This window comes from Podarcis erhardii (assembly GCF_964252035.2).
Source record: "Podarcis erhardii genome assembly, chromosome: 3".
NCBI lineage: Eukaryota > Metazoa > Chordata > Lepidosauria > Squamata > Lacertidae > Podarcis > Podarcis erhardii.
The window spans coordinates 43,352,094-43,372,151 of NC_138507.1; the positions used below are offsets into that span (position 1 = coordinate 43,352,094).

General features: G+C 42.3%; 1 protein-coding gene across 1 annotated transcript in view; it reads left to right on the plus strand.

The window, feature by feature from the left end:
* PM20D2 (peptidase M20 domain containing 2) overlaps positions 1–20,058 on the plus strand; it is a 617,107-nt gene that overhangs the window by 414,119 nt on the left and 182,930 nt on the right. The window lies entirely within an intron of this gene.

Here is a 20,058-nt window from a genome sequence, read left to right on the forward strand (position 1 = left end):
AGACAACTTAGAAGCAGGAAACTGACATTTCTTTCATATCTTCCCTCCCTCCCTCTCTCCCTCCCTCTCACTCTGTGTGGAGAATCTGACCTAGAATTCCAAGTTCAAATATTGAGGGCAAATCCCTAAGAGCATTGGACGACTCATTCTTGGGTGGGGGGCAGTAGAGAGGGGAAGATTAGAATAACCTGAATTTCTTAAGCCTTTTTAATATCATAGCTGTTTGGCTAGATGAAGGCCTTCAGATCATCTGAAGCTGAAAGGGAAGAAAAGGAAACTGCAAGATCAGATCTTTGGGGTTTTTAAAGCCAATTTGCAACTCTTATGGAATTAAAAAGATGCTGATGAGCTCAGTTCGACAAGGTCTATGTTGGGAACAGGGAAAGCCTAAGTGGAAGTGACAGGGCTGGGAATAAAGTGTGATGTCTTCACCACCACGCATTAAGCTTTCAGCTCACACTCTTAAATCTTTTGCCTATAAATATTAAATAATTTATTGGTGTCTGGATTTTCTGCTGTTTTTTTTTAAGGACATGCTTCTATATTGGAGATAAGGTCTATGCCTGAGCCCACACCTTCCTCCACACACACACACACACACACACAATCTTCTTTCAATGAGCTTCATCCCATATAGTGTCAGCACTCTAAGACCTTTGCACATGCTCAGTTCCTTGGTGACTTGAAATGGATCTTTCATAATGCCATACTTGTCAGGTGACATGAAAAGCATTGCCTGTGGCATTTGATACACACATTACAGTAATGGCTCAATGCAGGAGCTACAGATTTTGCCACAGTGGGCAAATGTTTGCATTGCTGCCTTACCACCTCTCTCCCTCTCTTGGGGGTGTGTGTCCTCTTTCGTGGCAGCAGTGGCACTTATTGGCTGCCTGTGATGTGTAACATCATTTTTTAAAAAAGTGCTGCCTGTTGCATTTACATTGGGCAGAAGTGGTTCCGAAACTATAAGTTGCCACTTAGCAGGTGAATGCCAGCGGCAGGGGAACAATTGCAGAAGAGTGGTGTGCTGTTGCACTCATGCTCCACTTGCATGCCTCTCATAGACATCCAGTTGACCACTGTGGGATATGGTATGCTGGACTAGATGGACCTTGGGTCTGACCCAAAAGGGTGGTTCTTCTGTCCCTAAGAGCAGCCACTTTAGCCCAATGTAGCAAAAACACCCAGCACTGAATTAAACAGAGAAGGCATAGTCAATGTGGTGATGCTTTGCAGAAGACATTGAACTCCAACTCCCATCAACCCTACAGCAGCGTGGTTCATGGTCAGGAATGATGGGAGCTGCGGCCTAATGAATATCTGGAAGGCACCATATTGGTTACACCTGAAATAGGTTCTTCACCATAGAAGCACCTCATGCATTAATGTTTCAGGTGCCACGGGAGTCCCTGAGGTGTGTCCATAGCCAGTTGTTTACTTTCTCCCTCTGACTTGGCGTGAAAAGAACAACAGCTGATCTGCATGCTTCACCTGACAGAGAGATGCATTTGAACTGTATGCCTGCGAGGTCACTGTGCTGAGCTTGAGGCACTGGAGGAAGGGAGTCGAGAAACATCCAGTGCCCTGCCTCTGGTATAATGAGCCCCAGAATCATTACTCCGTGCCTGAAGCAGCCTCTTGTTTGCTAAAACACCCTCTTCTGAATGTTAAATACCAGCCTCGGTGCTCTGAGACTTGAAGATACAAAAACAAATCTTGATTTCTTAACCAACACATGCAACACAGCAGCACTTTTAAAAAAGTTTTCTTTTTCTTTTTCTTTTTGCACTCATCGGAATAATCACTGACTGGTTCATAGTCAACAGCATTTAATAAGTCACTGAAATGCTTAAATTAGAAAATGATGCTGCTTCATCTCTCAACAGGAAGCTTATTAGAGCTTGTGTTGATTTGTAGCATACAAAAACACAAGAAGTGGAAAGGGACTGGAGGCTTATACTTTATTCATATTAACCAGCCCACTCCCAGGGTGCTCGGCATATAATGCCCTAACTGCAAAATTGCCACGCAAGATGACACGCCGGAATCGTCAAACGTGAAGAGAAATTGACCCTGTGCTACAGCCCACTTTTGGCTTAATAGGAACAGCTGGTCAGTGAAGCGTTTGCTCAAAATTTAACAAGGCTTCAACACCAAGAGGCATCTGCCAATAAATCAAAAGGGAGAGCCCAGCTCAATGAGATTTAATTTAAATTCATATCTGAGGCTGACAGACAAGAGCTTCATTGCTCTTCCACAGGCCTCAGAAAAGAGTGGCATTGGCTCTGGGAAGGCATTTTGTTTTCTGTAAAGCAGCGCAACCATCTAGAGGGTTCAGAACATGTATGATGAAGACTACTGAGAGAGTGGGAAAGAGAGAGATGGAAAGACCTAGTGCAAGAGGACTGGCCCTATCAAGACCATGGACACATTTGCCACGGCTGTGGTTGCATGAATAAACCACATCAAGTGGGACACAAAACAATATTTAGAGCTTTAACAGCAACTTGAGATACAGATGGGTCTATCCAGTATTATGGTATCCTTCCCAGAAGGAAAGGAAATAATAGTTACTCCAATGCTGGATTAAAGTAATGGGAGGAACTCAGTGCTGAAGTACAGCTCAGGGTCTTGCCTTATCAAACCTATATACCCCATCCTGTCTTACCTATAGTCTCAGGTTCCTATAGTCATGTAGGGAGGACTAGCTTGGTTTTCATCCACACCAGAGCATTTTAGCACTGCTGAGGCACTGCCTTTCCATAATCAGCTGGAAACGGAGTTAAAAAGGAGCTATGGAGAGATTTAAGAAAGCTATCATAAGCAGCAAGTTCAGTTCCAAAATTCTGTACTAGGAAGATCTTGCACACATACGCACACATGCAATGCAACACAATGCAATGCAACACAACACATACACATACACATACACAAATCTTTCTGCCTCAGGCCCGACATTCCCCATCCATTATTTCCTTCAAGCAGCCATGGATGAGAATTCAACAACACACAAAAGAGGCTTCCACCACTCCACAGTCTTTTACAACCTATTAGTTGGGAAACCAGTGAAACAGAAACACAATTGTATAATTGCACTAGATCAGAACCCCTTGTCTGGAGTATACTGAACATAACAGTTAAGCCAGCCATACTTTTATAAACCACATTATCTGTTTATTTTGGTACCTTTATACCCCCCCTTTCTTCTCTTATGGAAGATGGCATACAGGACGTTCCCACATGGTCTCCCATCCATGCATTCGGCCAGACCCAGACCTGCTTAGCTTCAGCAGGCCAGCTGGTGTCATGTGCCTGTGGACCATGCCCAAGATGAGACCGTGAGCATAGATCTGTGCGGTGAATAAAGCCCTGCATCTGCTTATACAGTGGTACCTTGGGTTAAGTACTTAATTCGTTCCGGAGGTCCGTTCTTAACCTGAAACTGTTCTTAACCTGAAGCACCACTTTGGCTAATGGGGCCTCCTGCTGCCGCTGCGCTGCTGCTGCATGATTATCCTGAAGCAAAGTTCTTAACCCAAGGTAATATTTCTGGGTTAGCGGAGTCTGTAACCTGAAGCGTATGTAACCCGAGGTACCACTGTATACAGAATATGCTCCTGCCCTACCCAAAATATGCTCCGGCCATCATTCAGAATCAGTTACAGAGCTAGATGAAGCAGAAAAGCAGAGTGTTTTGTTTCTCAGTGCAATGTTATGAAGGGAGTAGCTGCACAAAGTTTTCCCTCCCATGCCTTCCTGGGCGGCGTAGGGTCCAAGATTTCAACAGGGTGAGCAACAGTGGCCGCAACATTAAATTAATCCATATTCACTGTTTCAGAGACTTCATTTTCAGCATGACCGCCTTTGTTTGACTTCCTTGCCAAGATGCTCTCGGGCAAATCAAGTGTATTTGATAGTCCAAAGAACGGGGAAGCTCTCAATCTCCCGAGCCACTGAGCAGCAGAGAGGGAGGGAGGGCTCACATGGCACATTTCAAGGGATGCAGGTGTGATAAAAAGTGGGCTAAATTATTCTGCTCGACCAAGAGACAAAAACAGTTTAGCAGTGGTTTCATGCTTTGTGGAAATCTCTATGTATGGACAGGGGTTTTGAAAACGAAAAGGAAAGGAAGTCGTTTCTCAACTGCGCTTCTGCTCTGACAGACTCTAGCTCAGCTTCTGCCATCAACAAGTTTTGGTGGCATACTTGACAGTAGGTGAAGTTTGATGACTCGTTGGACTGGCATTCAGCTCTGTGCTACATGGCAGGAGGGGAAAATTTAATTTGCTACTCGTGCGAACAAAAGCAGGCGACCCTTTGCCGGAAGGCCTCAGTTACCATCCGATGGGAAACAAGCAGGTTGGGGGCCATTGTGCAATAAGGCAACCTGCCAGTCAAAAAGCAAACAAGGAAAAATGACAATAAAGTTTATACCGCAAGAAACCTGTGAAGGAAGGCTGCTCACAAGTCATACAAGATGGGTCTTTGGTGTCGGGGAACAAATTTGTTAAGAGTATGGTGAATTTTGGCTGAAATCCTACAACCTGCTATTCTCACTACCTCTGCTATTTCAGTGAGTTCTTTTTATGTCTGTGTAACTGGCAGGTCTAGGTAACCAATTGTCTCACTGTGGAAATTGCTAGTAGTAACACAGGGAGTTGCCTTATGCAAAGCCAGACCATTGGTTTGTCTAGGTCAGCATTGTCTACCTAGACCAATGATTCTCAACTGGGGCAATATGCTCCACCCTGGTGGCAATTTAACAAATTTCAGAGGGCATTCAGAACTTGAATGGGAGCAAATGGGGAACATTTGGGATTTTGGGGAGCTGCTTCTCTCTGGAACATAGGCAGCTTCCTTGCACTGAGCCAGGCCATTGGTCATCCAGCTCAAAAGCAAAGCAATGTTTACAAAAACGCAGATGCTAGCTTGAAGTATGCATAAAAATACATATGTAGAATGTGTATAGTAGGAGACATTCACTCTAAATGCCGGTGAATTTTCATGAGGAGCTCTGTATTTAGGTATTTATTTTTTAAATGAATACTGATGTGGAAATGCAGAGGGCCTGAGACTGGCAAAACCAGACACTGAGAGAAACTGAATTTGACAGACTTGTCTATCCCTATTCACAGGTCACCTGAGGCCAGTATGAGGATTTCTTACGATTGATCTTTTCCTTGTTGAATGGTTGTGAATTGAAGACAGTCCTCCCCCCCACCCCCAACAGAAAAAACAACAACAACAGCTGCCATATGACTGGATTTGAGAGCAGCAACGAAAATAACACAGGGCTGATGGTGACACTTGATAGTGCAGTTTATTCTTAAGATGGAGGCATTTTTAGTTGTTTTTCCTCTGCATTTATTTTTGCATATGGAATGAGTCGTTTGATGCACTTGATAAAATCAAGGACAATTAAACTAAATTGAGCTTTAATTTCAGACTGAGCACATACTTTTGCGACTGAGCGTTCCCTACTGCAAGATCAGATATCGCTGATGAGCTGCGCACACCAAAATGTGGATGCCAGAAGAACAACACCAGGCGGGGGTGGGGGGCGAGAGAGAGAATATGAAGAAGGGCCTGAATTGTCCTGACTTCCAAGGTGGACTTATATAATAATGCACCAATGAAGAAAAGAATAAAACCCCAAGTGGGTTTTTGTTTTGTTTTTATGATACAGAAGGTCAAATAGTCGTTACGGCAACCACTTGGATTCTGATTAAAGTGCTAAGTGATCCAGCTGTCACCGAGTGCTATAAGGGCTGCATTCTCTCAGCAACAGCTCATGGAGGAGCCATTCAACTTCAGGCTGCGTCAAAGCCTTCCAAATAAACAAAGCAAGTGAACACATTATTGAAAGCAGGCAGGGAAACACACCAAGCACACCTGCACCATGCATTTAAAGCACGGTCCTAGCACTTTAACTGTCTTGGCCCCCACAAAGAATCCTGGGAGCTGTAGATGTTAGGAGACACACACACCGCATTCCCCTCGCATAACTAACACTCAGGCCCTCTTTCCAGGGAACTCTGGGAATTGCAGCTCTATGTGTGAAATAGGGGTCTCCTAGCAACTCTCGGAGCCCTTGACACCAGATACTTTGAGGGAAGCTATGAATGTAATCGTGCTTTAATTGAATAGTGCCGATGAGGACACAGACATACTTACCTGGCTAATTTTTCAGTGGACCTTAATCCACCTGCGATCCCTTCCCTCACCCTTTCTTCCTCTCCACCCCACCCCACCCTAGAGCTTTTATTCCCTCTCCAAGAGGGGTAAGCAAGCGTTTCTCTGTGAAGCTGATGGACAAAACATTCTTCCATACAAAAGCGCTGCAGTTTATATCAGATGTTCTGCCTCCATATTAACTCCAGCTGGCTGCCAGTTCTGAAGGCTCTGCTGCTCTAGTGGCTTTTCACACAAGCCCTGATCCAATTGGCAGCACCATACCTGGGGCTATCTGCATTTAGGTGTGTTTTGATCCGGTGATTACTTTTAAATCATTCTCTCCCCCTGCCCACACTCACTCTCTCTCTGCCTCTCTCTCTCTCTCTCTCTCTCTCTCTAACACACACACACACACACACACACACCCATACACACACAAAAAGTCTGGTTGGAAGAACAAAGCCTTTTTGGAGTGAACAGCTGAGAGAATTGCTTGCAAAATGTGCTATTTGAGAAAGGACAGTTTTGAGCTAATGGCTCTCTCCCTCTCAAAAAAAGATGCTTTCAAGAACCAAATCATGGTAAAAATGGGCCGAACAATGGAACCTCTTTACCCTGGCATTAGCAGACATGAATCAGCCAAAGATCCATTACAGCACATAGACACAATATCAAACTTTTTTCCCCCCAGAGGTTCTGGATCTATTAAAATAAAAAATCTGGAAGAGCTAAAAAGGCATCTGAGCCTATTGAGCCCTAGTGTATCATTTAATTAGAGACCACACCGAGCCAAGGAAAAAAAGGATTTCACATCCATCAAAACCGCCTGTTATCACAGGAAACCACAATGTCAGATGTTGTACAGCTTAGAAAAATTAATAAATCAAACTCTTTTATTAAGTTGCTCTGCTCAGTTTATGAGCCATATATCTAACATTCCCTCTTACAGCACAATAGCTAGACGTTCGGAAGGTAATTATTCACATCATTTTTATCTACTCAAGAATAATTTAAGAGAAAAGGGGCGCAAGAGCAACTCACGAGTTTTGTAGAACAATTTGCCCACTATTAATGCCACAAAGGATTGGGACTCATTTTTTCCCTTTCTTTTTTTTAAAATCCACAATGGATATTTATTATTACTATTTATTGAATTTCTATCCCACCATTTTTCTCCAAGCAGCTGAAGGTGGCATACACTGTTCTCCTCCTCATTTAATTCCTACATGAACCCTATGATGTAGGTTAGGCTTAGAGGCAATGACTGCCCCAGGTCATCCAGTGAGCTTTACAGCTGAGTGGGAATTTGAACCCTGGTCTCCCAGGTCTTAGTCCAATACTAACCACTAAACCACATAGGCACTCAGGCACAGAGCAAGAATGTCTTTGGTTTTCAGAGGCATATCTTTATATATAAAAAAATAGGGTCCAATCCTGTATCTGAGGGGCTTCAGAATTTGGCAAATGCCCTGAAACACCCATGGAACACCACATTACCATCACAAGGCTTCATTTTTATGAACTATGGAGAGATTTAAGAAATATATAGTGGAGGAGAAGTCAATTGGTGCCTTCCAGAGCTTGATGGTCTCCAACTTCCATTAGCCCTAGCCAGCATGATCAATGATCAAAGAAGATAGGAGATATAGTCCACTTAACTTTGCACTGTGTGAATAGGTAGTTTCTTTTGTCTGAACTGAATCTCCCAAAGATTCAGCTTCATTGGAGTAATAGTATTATGAGAGAGGGAGAAAATATTCTCTCTGCCTTCTTTCTCCTTACCATGCCTAATTTTATACACCTCTATCATGTCCTATCTTAGTCACCTTTTCTCTAAACTATAAGACTAAAAAGTCCCAAAGCCTTTCTTCATAGGGGAAATGTTGGTTGTATGTACTTTCCTATTATTATTATTATTATTATTATTATTATTATTATTATTATTATACCCCACCCATCTGGCTGGGTTTCCCCAGCCACTCTGGGCAGCTTACAGTACATATAAAAACATAATAAAATGTCAGATATTTTAGAAACTTCCCAATACAGGGCTGCCTTCAGAATACCCCGCCTTCCCTTCCACCCTGAACATGTATTCTATAGGGCAGCCATTCTACATATATAGCAGCAGCACCCCTCTACCCCAAGTATAACATTTCTATGTAAAAAGAAAATATGATGCAAGTCAGGCGGTTAAGGTCTTGCCGGTGCACAGCAAGTGAAATGCTAATGTCATCAGCCTTTGGAGCATGAAAATGCAAAAATGTAACAAAGAAAGGAGTCTTCCTTTCTTTCAACTTTCTCATATATATTCAGTCCAGGTACTACAGTGATCTCTGTATATATATATATAAAAGGACAAGTTGTTATGATGAGTGTCAGAAGTGTGAATGAGCTCTAACACAGATGCCACTTTTCAGGCATGGTTTTGAATGAAAGAACAGGAGCCCAAGTGCCAATTCAATAAGGAGTTCCTCTCTGTCCATCCTGTTGTCCCTCATAGGTAAAGAGGCACAAGTGCAGGACAGGGGCTGAGTATATTTCTTAAATTTCTAAGCCGTGTACTCCATGACAGCTGCAATAGAAAATATACATGACCAGCACCATCCCCATAATATTCTCCTATCAATTCAAATAATCATTTCATATCAATTATCAGCACTCATTCATTTTATATTGCCACCCATCAATCATGATTCCCTGGTCAGCTTACTACGATAATACTAAAAATATAATATAGAATTATTAAAATCAGAAAGTAAGTTATTTTTAGAATTATTAAAAGTCAGAAAGAAACAGCTAACATCTTCCCTTGCAGCAGAGGCAAGGTTCACAGTCCAGTCATACACAGTTCACAGTCCAGATTTGAAACAAAATTAAAAATATATGAGCGAACAAATACATTTTCTCCTGGCACTGAAAAGACCAGAGAGACAGTGCTTGCTAAGGCTTTCTGGCGAGGCTGTTCCATAGCCTGAAAAGGTCTGCTCTTTAGCCGTCACTTGCCAATATACAAGTTGTCCATCATTATGAAGGTAGGAAAGAGGCGGCGCTAGCTCACACACCCTTTGCTAGAGCTCCTTCTGCCCCAAGCACATTGTTCACCAGTCCTGCTGGGGAGTGTCAAAAAATAAGCCTCATGGGCAGTGCATTTTTCCTAGAAAAATAAGCGCCAGTACTCACCCTGAGGTTGTTACAGTAAGTGCCATACTTTTTAACAACAAAAAAGAAGTGCCGGTACTGTGTACCCTTTAAAAAACACAGTTTATGGGTTTCATTAAGCAGCTTCTTTCTTTAAGCCCTCTCTTAAGATAAAGTTGACCTGGCAACATCTCCCATCTTCTCGAGGAGCATTGTGGCTTGAGTCAGAATTTTCTGCATCGGGTCCAATAAAAGAAAGCACTACAAGCTTTAGGGCAGGAATGGGGCTGTTCTGGGGACCTCCCCATGTCGTTGGACTCAAACTCCCATCAGCCCCAGCTGGCATGTCCAATGGTCAGATATGATAGGAGTTGGAGCCCAGCATCTGGGGGGGCCACAGATTCCCCAAACTGTTAGGATTGCCATACGTCCTCTTTTTCCAGGACACATCCTTCTTTTCAATGGGTAGAGTTGTCATAGTGATCCATAGTTAAAAGTAGAAGCCAGCAAACGTGTCCTCTTTTTTGCTCTTCAAAATATGGCAACCCTAAAGTGCCTCCCTTAGAAGGAAATAATCTCTTTCTGCTCCAAGCCCCACTGACATGAATGGGAACTGTACAAAAACACAGCTTGAGCAGTTTCCATGCATTGCAATGGGGCTTGTGCAGGAGAAATGCCTGCAGGATGCTGTACAGCTTAAAGCATGAAAAGAATATTCCCTTTTGATCTTCACCCTACAATATTTTTGGACTCCTTCTTTCTGATCAAAAGAGCTGTAAGAAATCTGCCCTACCAAGAACTCAGTTTGCTCCATGGTCTCAGATGCTGTTGCTATCTCTCTATGCAAACACAAGCAACACCCAGAGACTGGCTTGATGGTCTCATCTGCAAACAGCAACTTACGAATACAGGCTAAATCAATGGCAAATGAAAATATTTTGCAAGGGAAAGTCTGATGGAAGAATCAACATCTGAATTAAGAGCTTTTCAAGTGTGTCAAAAGAAGAGAATATGAACATGAATAGAAATGGGTGGCAGAAAAGGAGACTTAGGAGCCATGGATAACTAGCAGCTCAGAGTACAGTGAAAGAGGGATTATTGCTTTGGGGTTTTCTTTTTCCTAAAGAACCAAGAGAGCAAAAATATAAGGCCAACTAGATATCACTGAAATTTGCAGCCATTGAGGCTGTCAAGATATTAAATTATACAGGACACACAGGCAAGGCTGGAATATAACCTTCTGCCAAAGATTTGTTTAAGAAACATCAAAGCAGCTAAATTTAATCACATTGAGCTTAGTCTGGTATTCTCTTTCATTTTCAGCAAGTTTAGAAAATTAATAATGTTATTGGCAAACATTTATTCATATCAGCCATGCTACAATGCTAGCCTGCTTACAGTTGGAGGCCTTTGCAAATGAATATTTTAGCCACTTTCTGCCCAATTTGGAATGAAGATGTGTGTGCTTCTGACAGATAAGAAACCAGCAGCAATGGGGGGGAAATTACACTTATGAAAGCACATACCAGGATCGCCACTGAAATCTCCCTTGAATCAAATCAATTTTTTCTTTTTCTTTTTCTTTTTTAAAGTCTTTTCAAACTGCCACTATGCCATGGAGACCAAGTCTCAAAGTTCTGAGAACCCATCCAAATAATGTATTGTACTAAATGACTTCCTCCATGGATCTAAGTAAATAAATTATAGAACTTCAATCACCCTTGACTATGACAGCAGTCTTTCCCCCAACATGTGAGGGTGGGGACCCAGCCCCTGGCAGGGGTGGACTTTGGTGTTGTCCTAAGCAAGGACAAAAATTGCTTTTTAAATGAATCTCTCAGTAGGTACTTGTATAAATATAGGTGTGGTGGTGTTCAACATTTTGCACCCCCTTGGCTTGGTGCCCAGTGTAGGGGAAACTACACTGAGATTAGCTGCCCCTGGCCAGTCTCAGATGGGCTTTATCTTCCTCTGCCCTCCCTCTTTTGGTATCGGCACATCTCTCTCGCTCACTTTTCTTGTGCAGACCACTGCCTAAAAGAAGCCACCAGCTGCAGGAACAAGTACCAGCCCTTTAACAAGGCAGATGCAGCACTCCGGGGTGAGGTGGGGCTTTCATCTGGACTTAGATTATAAAGCTCTGCCAATTGCTTCTCAGGCAACATGGTCCTGAACCAATATTTTGGTCCCTGTCCAAGTTCCTCGCCTTCTTTTATCTTCCTCTGTTACACAACCGCAGGCCTACTGGGCTACATCTTGCTTGGCCCACCACTTCCTTTGATGGTGGACATCATACTGGATCAAAATACATTTCTCCTTTTCTTTTCATGATGTACCAAGTTTGCATAGTCTTGGCTGAAAGGAAAGGCAATGATACCAAAAGGAGCAAGAACATTTAAAAACTGTGATGGTGGTGGTAGCACTGCCCTAAGCTTCTTTCAGTCACCAGCTTTGACTTAACACATGTTGTGCTGCATACTTATGGGGCTTGTTGCATTTCAAAATTATTCCAATGTTTTAAGCAATGGTATGGTACTAGTTTATTGGGTCAACTGTATGATTTTCCAAAGAATTTACACCCTACTAATTATTACTGCACCTTGCACACCCTAAACCTCCCAGGCAGCACCCCCAGGCAAAGAATGAAGGGGGTTCATTACCTACAGAGAGAGAGAGAGATACATCTGAGTGCTGTCCATTGTCCTGCACTTGTAGAAAAGGGAGAGATCATACATTTCAATAAAGACATAAAAGAGGCATGAGCATCAATAGATGCTATTTTACGTACTTGCAAATTAAGCTCCAAAGTTTAATATTGTTCTGCCACTGATTATTTTTGCAGAACACCAGCAGAGGCACACTCATTCATGTGAATAAGTACTAACTGCCTACAAAATTACCATTGATTTGAAAGAATTGATTTCTCTGCGCCAGCAACGCATTAAATCTTTTTTTAAGGAATACATTTTCTGTGGAGCAGAAAGCAAAGTGTAAGTTGACTTAAAAAAAATAAAAAGACTCAATTCCTCAATTGTCTTCTGTGTGAATGGCCTCCTCCCCTCCCCTCCGCTCCCCCCCCCCACCACATTTATCTTATTTAATGGCTATTTTATTGTCATGTATTTATTTTCTTGTGAGTGAAAATTTATTAGATTCACAAATTTGAAGACCAGAGGACCAACAAGGCAAAGACAATCCACATGCAGAAATAGGAGCTAGATTGCTCTTTTGGGATTCGTACTCCCTGAAGAATAGCAGAAAGTCGGGTGATGTAGCATAAGGCAATGCATGTGCATAGCCTTTGGGCCGGAGGTGCACCAAGGAGCTCTGATAATCTGGTTGGGCATGGGAGACGTTTAACCCAGGTAGGCCCATCTCCTCTGCATCAGCTGCCATCTGAATTGCCAGCATCAATCACTTAATTAATTAGCAGGCAAGAAATCCCTGTAAGCAACAATGTGTAAATTACGATGATGCTGTACATTAGGATCTCCACATTAGGGCCCATAAATCAAATACTGTTTATTTTTGTATTAACAGCCATTTATGTGCTGTTCCCAAACAGTGTTCTCTGGAAATACCGGTAATAAAGCATACAATAAATAAAAAATGGAACAATAAAAGAAGTAAACAAATTATAGCTTAAACACTTGGCATTTAAAAAAAAACACACCAAACATCAGCAGGGGGTAAAACAGCACAATGAAAATTATACAGTGGACCTAAATTGGATGGATTCAAAAAGTTCACCATTTAAAAGCCTGCATAAATAAAAAGGTATTCATCTGGTACCAAAAAGAACACACAAAAATCTGCCTCTCTGGTAGGGCATTCCATAATCTGAGTGCTGCCTCTGAAGCCCTTTCCCCAGTAGTACAGCGATGGTTCAATTAATAATAATAAAAAAGCTTTCTGCTTTGCATGCTGTGTTAAGGGCTTTCGATGTTCACAGACACTCCAAAATGTCAGGAAATTGCAGCTAAAGGCCACACCATTAGCAGATGCATTATTTAGACCATATGGAGATAGCATGATATGGAATGCTGCTGCTTCACCACTACATTGGAGGTGGATGGCTGTCAGTTGCAGAAGAGTGGACCTATGTGCCAGATTTGTCTGTACACTGAAACAGACACATGGAATCTATACAACTGAAGCTTTCCCCATCCCCCAATCGCTTAATATTTCTAAGAGGGCAAATTGAAAATCTGGAAAATTTACTTGGTTAAAACAAAAGCTGGTTAGAGCATTTCAAAGCAATGCCAAGTCCCTTGCGATTAAGTCTTCTTGTGAAGTTCTGTAATCCATAATTGATTAAGCACCTATCCTTCACAGCAGCTGACACACTTGTCCAACGCGTAGCATGAGGAATCATGCACGGGTAATTAAAGGAGCAGAAAGCTTCCGCTTGCTGTGAAGATGGCAAATTTCTACTGCGCAATCGTTTAAAATGAATGCTGAGCAAGGCATTAACATTAATACAATGCCAAATGATGTGAAGCAACTCACCCATGTTGGAATTAAACAGAAACTAAAAATATTGACTCTTCAGAATATGATCAAATTAGCCCAGTAGGGCATTGTGAGATGGTTATAACTTGTTCACGCAAGGCTGCAAAGGTGTGGTGGGAGAGAAAGATGGTGTCACATGTTGGAGGTAACAGTGATTTAGGGTCAGTGCAGACCCAACTTCCATTGCACTATAGCTCCTATTCCATCACATCTAATGTGTGGACAGCAGGCAGGCACATCCGGTGTGGGAGGCAGTGCCACCTGCTCTCCCACCTGCTCTAAACAGTTGAATCTTCATGCGCATCACTGCCAATGATAGAAGCATCCCACTGTCTCACAGTAAATTGCATTTTATCACAGTGGCAGATCATTTTAGTGAGGGCTATTATGAATATACTCATCATTAGGAAAGATAGGGGTTGAGGTTTTAATTATGCACAATAGTCAAACTTAACCACTAGACTCTGTGACTAGAAAACTCAGTATAATTTCACTCCATAGGTTGAGACTGGAAATAGGGAGGAGTGATTACCTCCCTATTCCAAAATGGGATAGTTATGTTGGGTTTTTGAGCCCCTTGAGCATCTGCTACTGCCTCCTCCTACTACTACCCCCTAGACAAAAAAAGTTACCTTGGGGAAGACAGCAGGGTAGTTGTGGCAGGTGGTTCCATAGATGTAGTTGTACAGAGCATCTTTTTCTCACTGGGGATCTTAGGACTAGTCACATCCCACCTCAACGGAGGGTGGGGATCTCCACGCATCTGTGGGAACACCCACTGCTGTCTCCATTCCTTTCCCTGTCACCTTTCCCAAGGTAGCTTCTTTACAATCTACTGGCATATAAATCTGTAGTAGATACATCACAAAGAACACTGCCAAAAATAAATATAAATATTGCCACTGCAGAAGGCAGATTTGTCAAGAAACTATGTTTAAACCTTGTAGTGCATACTGTTGTTGAACAAATGTCCAATCACCTAGACCAGGGATGGGGAAAGTGTAGCCCTCTCTATGTTTTGGTCTTCAGCTCCCATCAGAAAGATATATTCATAAACCAGCCTGGTCAATGTTCAGGGATGATGGGAGTCCAACAACATCTGGACTCTGGAGGGTTACACTGGTTCCTTACCCATGAGCTAGGCTTTGCCCAGTAAATGCAATTCTCCAAGAAAGAAATCAAAGGCAGCATAGAAAAAATCAAGACATTCAAGGGTACAGGAAGCTGTCAAAAGGGCAAATCGTTAAAGGATATTCTTAACATTGAACTTTGCATCTTGTACGAAATTAAAGAGAAGGTATTTTAAGTCCATGTGATGGCTGATCTTATCTAACAGTCAGCTATGAATATCATTACTACATTTGGATATTTGCAGGCAGCCTCTGTGTCATGAAAGTACAACAGTTTATTAAATAAAAGACAGGCATCTCTCTATACAAAGCTCAGGTAAAGCCAGAATGAAGAGTCCTGAGTCATTATTCTTTTTTTTTTACATGGCTGTGGAGCTTAATGGCTTTGGAACTATGCACCTTGCCCTCCTCCCCCTGAATTCAGATGCCAGAAATGTTTCTTCTTGTGTGCTGCTTGACATACAGGCATTTAACAGGTCAGTTAGCAACCTAGGGTGACAACCAAGGCATAAGAAAAAGACAGATTCTGTATTCTTCCCATTAACTCCCTTTTCAAATTATCCTATGATCACAGTACCTGATGAGCATTCACAAAGTTACCTGAAAGATGGGACTAGTTGAAACAGTAGGAAGAACATCCAAGAAGAATGAGGGGAAAACTCCATAATCCTATGGACAATTTCCTTGGAGTAAGCCCCATTCAACTTAAGTTTGGCTTCCTTCTGAGTAAACATGTATAGGCTTGTCCAGTTATTGGCTTACTTTACTTGGACCTTACTCAAAACCTTACTGTGCTACTAATCTAGACGGAGCTACAGGAATGTAAGAAGGAGTTGAATCCAAACATGTTGTTGGGATTCAATATACAAATGTGAGTACATTTAAGCTAATCCATTTCCCCAAATTGAAAAAGACTCAAATTGTTAAGTATACTCTGCCCAATAAATCCTTAAAAACTTTTTAAAAAACAACCAGCGCATATTAGTTAATGCCTATGGATTACACACTTTCTGTACATAACATAGGAATAGGGCAGTTTTACCAATGTCATTTTTTGAAACCAGACTTTTGCTTTACCAGTAAGATATATCCATCTATTTACATAAAGTATAGGCAACTTTAGGCACATTTCTGAGTCATATTTGTGAATGGTTACGGCTCATTTATAAAAAGCAATTATGGGGGCACAAATCTGAAATGGGAACTGTAAAGTAAGGAATGGGGGATATTACAAATAGGTCATTGGCAACATGCTTTAGTTTTTTTAAACAGAATGTATTGGATTATCTCCAGAAAGGTAAATTGAGATTAAACAGGAGGAAATTTAGGGTGGCATTTTTAGGCCAACGGTGTTGTGTGGCTGCTGCAAAAAAACTTCCATGTTTGAGAGGAGTAGCGATCCCAGAATAAAAGTAAGGGGAAATGTCTGTGTGTCTTATGGAGAGAATGTGTGGTCCCTGGAGCCGAATCACCCGAGTGTGACACGCGCCATTGCCCCACCCTCCCAGTTTGGCGACAGCATCACCTTTCCCTGAAGCCCCGGGAAGGTTTGGGAGTGGTGGGCAGGCTGTGTGATGTTGCCTCACGCTCCCGAGCTGCTCTCTTTGAGAGAGGCTTTGCCTACGGCCTCCCCTTTCCCCTGATGGCTCCGGGGATGTTGGCTGGAGGATGGCGAGAAGAGGCAGCTGCCGAGAGAGGGGAGGAAGAGGCCGGAGAGGAGGGGGACCAAGAAGCGGGGCGAAGGGAGGTAGGTTGCCGCGAGTGGAGAGTCATGGTAGAGGGCAAAGGAGAGGCAGCAGCGAAGGGGAGAAAATGCAGACGTCGCCTGATGAGTTTGGGAGAATGGAATGGAGAGGAGGCGGCTGGAAAAGGGGCCTGTGCTGGAGGAGGAGAAAAAAGTGGGGAGAAGGAAAGCCTCATATGGCTGGCGGGCGCGCAGCTTCCCTCCCAAGCCTCTGCGGGGATTGCTCTCCTCCTGAGGAGACTGTGATTCAGAATATATTTTTTTCTTGTTTTCCTCCTCTAATAACTAGGTGCATCTTATGATCAGGTGCGTCTTATGGAGTGAAAAATATGGTACCCATCTGGAAGCACCCAGTAGCATGAGGTAACAAGGTAGCAAATGCAGCTTATCCATCATGTGTATATGATCTATCCCAGGGACTATGTGGAATTTAATATTAGCATACCCTAAAGAACCCAGCAGCCATTTTGATTAAGGAAAATCTAAAGATCTATATACAAAACTACTGCTATAGTTCCTAGGTTTGCAGCGCACAGTAGAGACAAAGAAAGATGTTGTTTCCAAATCTCATTGGGAATGAAAGCATATGAATCTGAAGCAATGCTATTTCCCTAGGCTATCATTTTCCAAAAGATACTTGACTTCAGAGACCCAATACTTCAAAATTCCGCTCATATAGCCCACAGATATTCCAATCTTTTAGTAGTCCTCAACAGTTATCTAGACATCTCTTCATTTCATGCTTTTGCTTTCTATGCTGAAACATAATTTAACATTTTCTACTTACACACACACACACACACACACACACACACAGAGAGAGAGAGAGAGAGAGAGAGATTGTGTTAAGACTGTCTAACATAATTGAAATTGCCATAGGGTTATCCACTTGAATAGGCATACAGGATAGATAAAATAAATAGGTATCTAGAGATATCTTGAATTTTCCTGAAGACAACATATGGATAATGCTCTCTTCACATTACCTGTAACTGAACATGCAATTAGAAACACAGAACTTCCCTCCATGCTACAATTGTCATTTTTAATAGATCTGCCACATTTAAAAAGCAGATCTCATAGCATTTAGCCTCCCCTCACGTAGGCACACCTGAAAAATGTGTCTGGGATAAATTAAATAATCTAAATATGCTAATTCTTGAATAGTTTCTATAAATATGAATTTCTTTTGTAACTATAGACATTTTAGAACAAGCCCGTTTTTATTTTTGAGCCTTCAACATTTCTGGCAATTCTGTCTTTTTAATTTTACCATCTACACACTCAGAATATATTACCAACTTCAAATACAATATCCCAAAATGAACTGTGTTTCTCATAATTTTAATGTAGGTTTATTTTTCTCTGTGTGTTTATATAATATTTATATATTTGGGGGGAAATCTATATCCCACATTCATATAGAAAAATTCTGTATCCCATATTTTTAAGATTCCCTTTTCTACAGCACTTGACATATTTTCAGTGGATATAATTCTCCCTCTCTAGGATTCACTTTGCCACCCAAATGGGTGGTGGTGTCATCTAATCAGAGCTATTAGTTTCATTCACTATTCTCTTGTCCATGGGTCCCTTGCTTCTTTTTAACACAAGCCAGTTTTTCACAGCCATTGCCTACAACTAAAGTTGAGTTAAAATAACGCTGCCCAGTAGGACAAAAAAAAAAAAAAAAAAAAAGAACTCCTGTTATAGATACCCAGGATGCCATCCTAAATCCCATTTCTGTGTATTATTGTTCTGAGTTGATCTCCTTATGTCATGTTCCATTTGGGGAAATGTTAATTTTCATACCTGCCTCCAGAAGTGCTATTTTTCTAGAAAAAGAGGTGCAGGAACTCACCATGAACACCTCCCTTGTTTCTCTTAGAATGGAAATGGTGCCCACCTGAGAGGTGCCAGAACTGTGTTCCGGAAAGTTCCGGCTGGGGGGAGGGGTTTGAAGCCTTGCCTTCATAAATGGCACTTCATCTACCTCATATGCAGTGGAGGCTGGTTTAATGGAATTACTGGGGAATGCCACCCCCTACTGAAAATGAAATATTCTCCTCAAATCTCACAGTCGCACCACCTCTCCTGCCCCCCCCCCCATTGTATACTTCCATGAACTTAAAGAGGCATTTTTGTCCATCTTATTGTCCTCTGGCCATTCAGCTCTATCTACCACTCCTAAGCCAAAAAGTACAACTATAGCAAGAAAAACCAGGTGACTGATCAGGTAGCCCAAGTCCTATCCATAGTTTCTTCCACGCTTTCCAGGCACAGTCCACACTTTTAAAGCCCAGTGACTGAGTTTTAAGCAAACAGCAATTGAGAGACAGAGATGGCCTGTGTATGTGTTGCAAAAAACTCTGTATTAGCAATTTCCCTATACAGTGGTACCTCAGGTTAAGAACTTAATTTGTTCTGGAGGTCTGTTCTTAACCTGAAACTGTTCTTCTGTTCTCATCCTGAAGCAAAGTTCTTAACCTGAGGTAATATTTCTGGGTTACCGGAGTCTGTAACCTAAAGCGTATGTAACCTGAGGTACCACTCTGTTCACTTATTAAAAGCTGCTGTAGCTGTTGGGTGGAATAGAGCAGGTAAGGTAGATCTGAGTCCATAATATTTCCAGAAAAGGTGTGTGGATCTGCTTCCAACAAGCCCCTCCCGTAGCAGGAAATTTATATTGAATGCATAGGAATGGAGAAAAATGCTGTTACACAATTATTTCTACCTAGGTTTGCCTTATTCCAAAGAGCAAAAAAGAGGACACACATTTGTAGGTGGGGCAGGAGGGGGGGGGAGGAAGAAAAATAGTAGTAATAGTGCATGTGCAGGTGTATTGAAATATTTAATAATGGTAACTAAAAATGAAAATGACATACCCTCCCAACATTTTGTGAGAAAAATTCAGAGCACCTCCCCCCCATCTCGCATCTCCATGGGTTGCCCCCTCCCTGCTGCTAACCCCTTCCTTGCTCTCTCCTTCCCTCCCCTCTCTTACCTTTGCTGTCTTCAGCCTCCTGCTCACAAGACGGTGTATCTCCAGAAGATGTAAGGCTAAATGGTCCCAGGAAGGTCGCACCAGGCTGGCGGCCGCCAGATGCAACACAAAGCCTAGAGCAACCCCAGGAAGACTGTGTGAGGCCTGGCGGCCACCGGAAACAACTCAAGGTCTAAGTGAGCCCCGGAAGGCCACACAAGGCCTCACCAGTGAATCCTAGAACGACCCTGGTACAAATAGTACTAAAAATAAAAATAAAAACCCAGACGTTTTGCAAAATATAAAAAATCCACCTGGGTGATTTTACCTTTGAAAAAGAGGACATGTCCAGGCGTATGACAACCCTACCT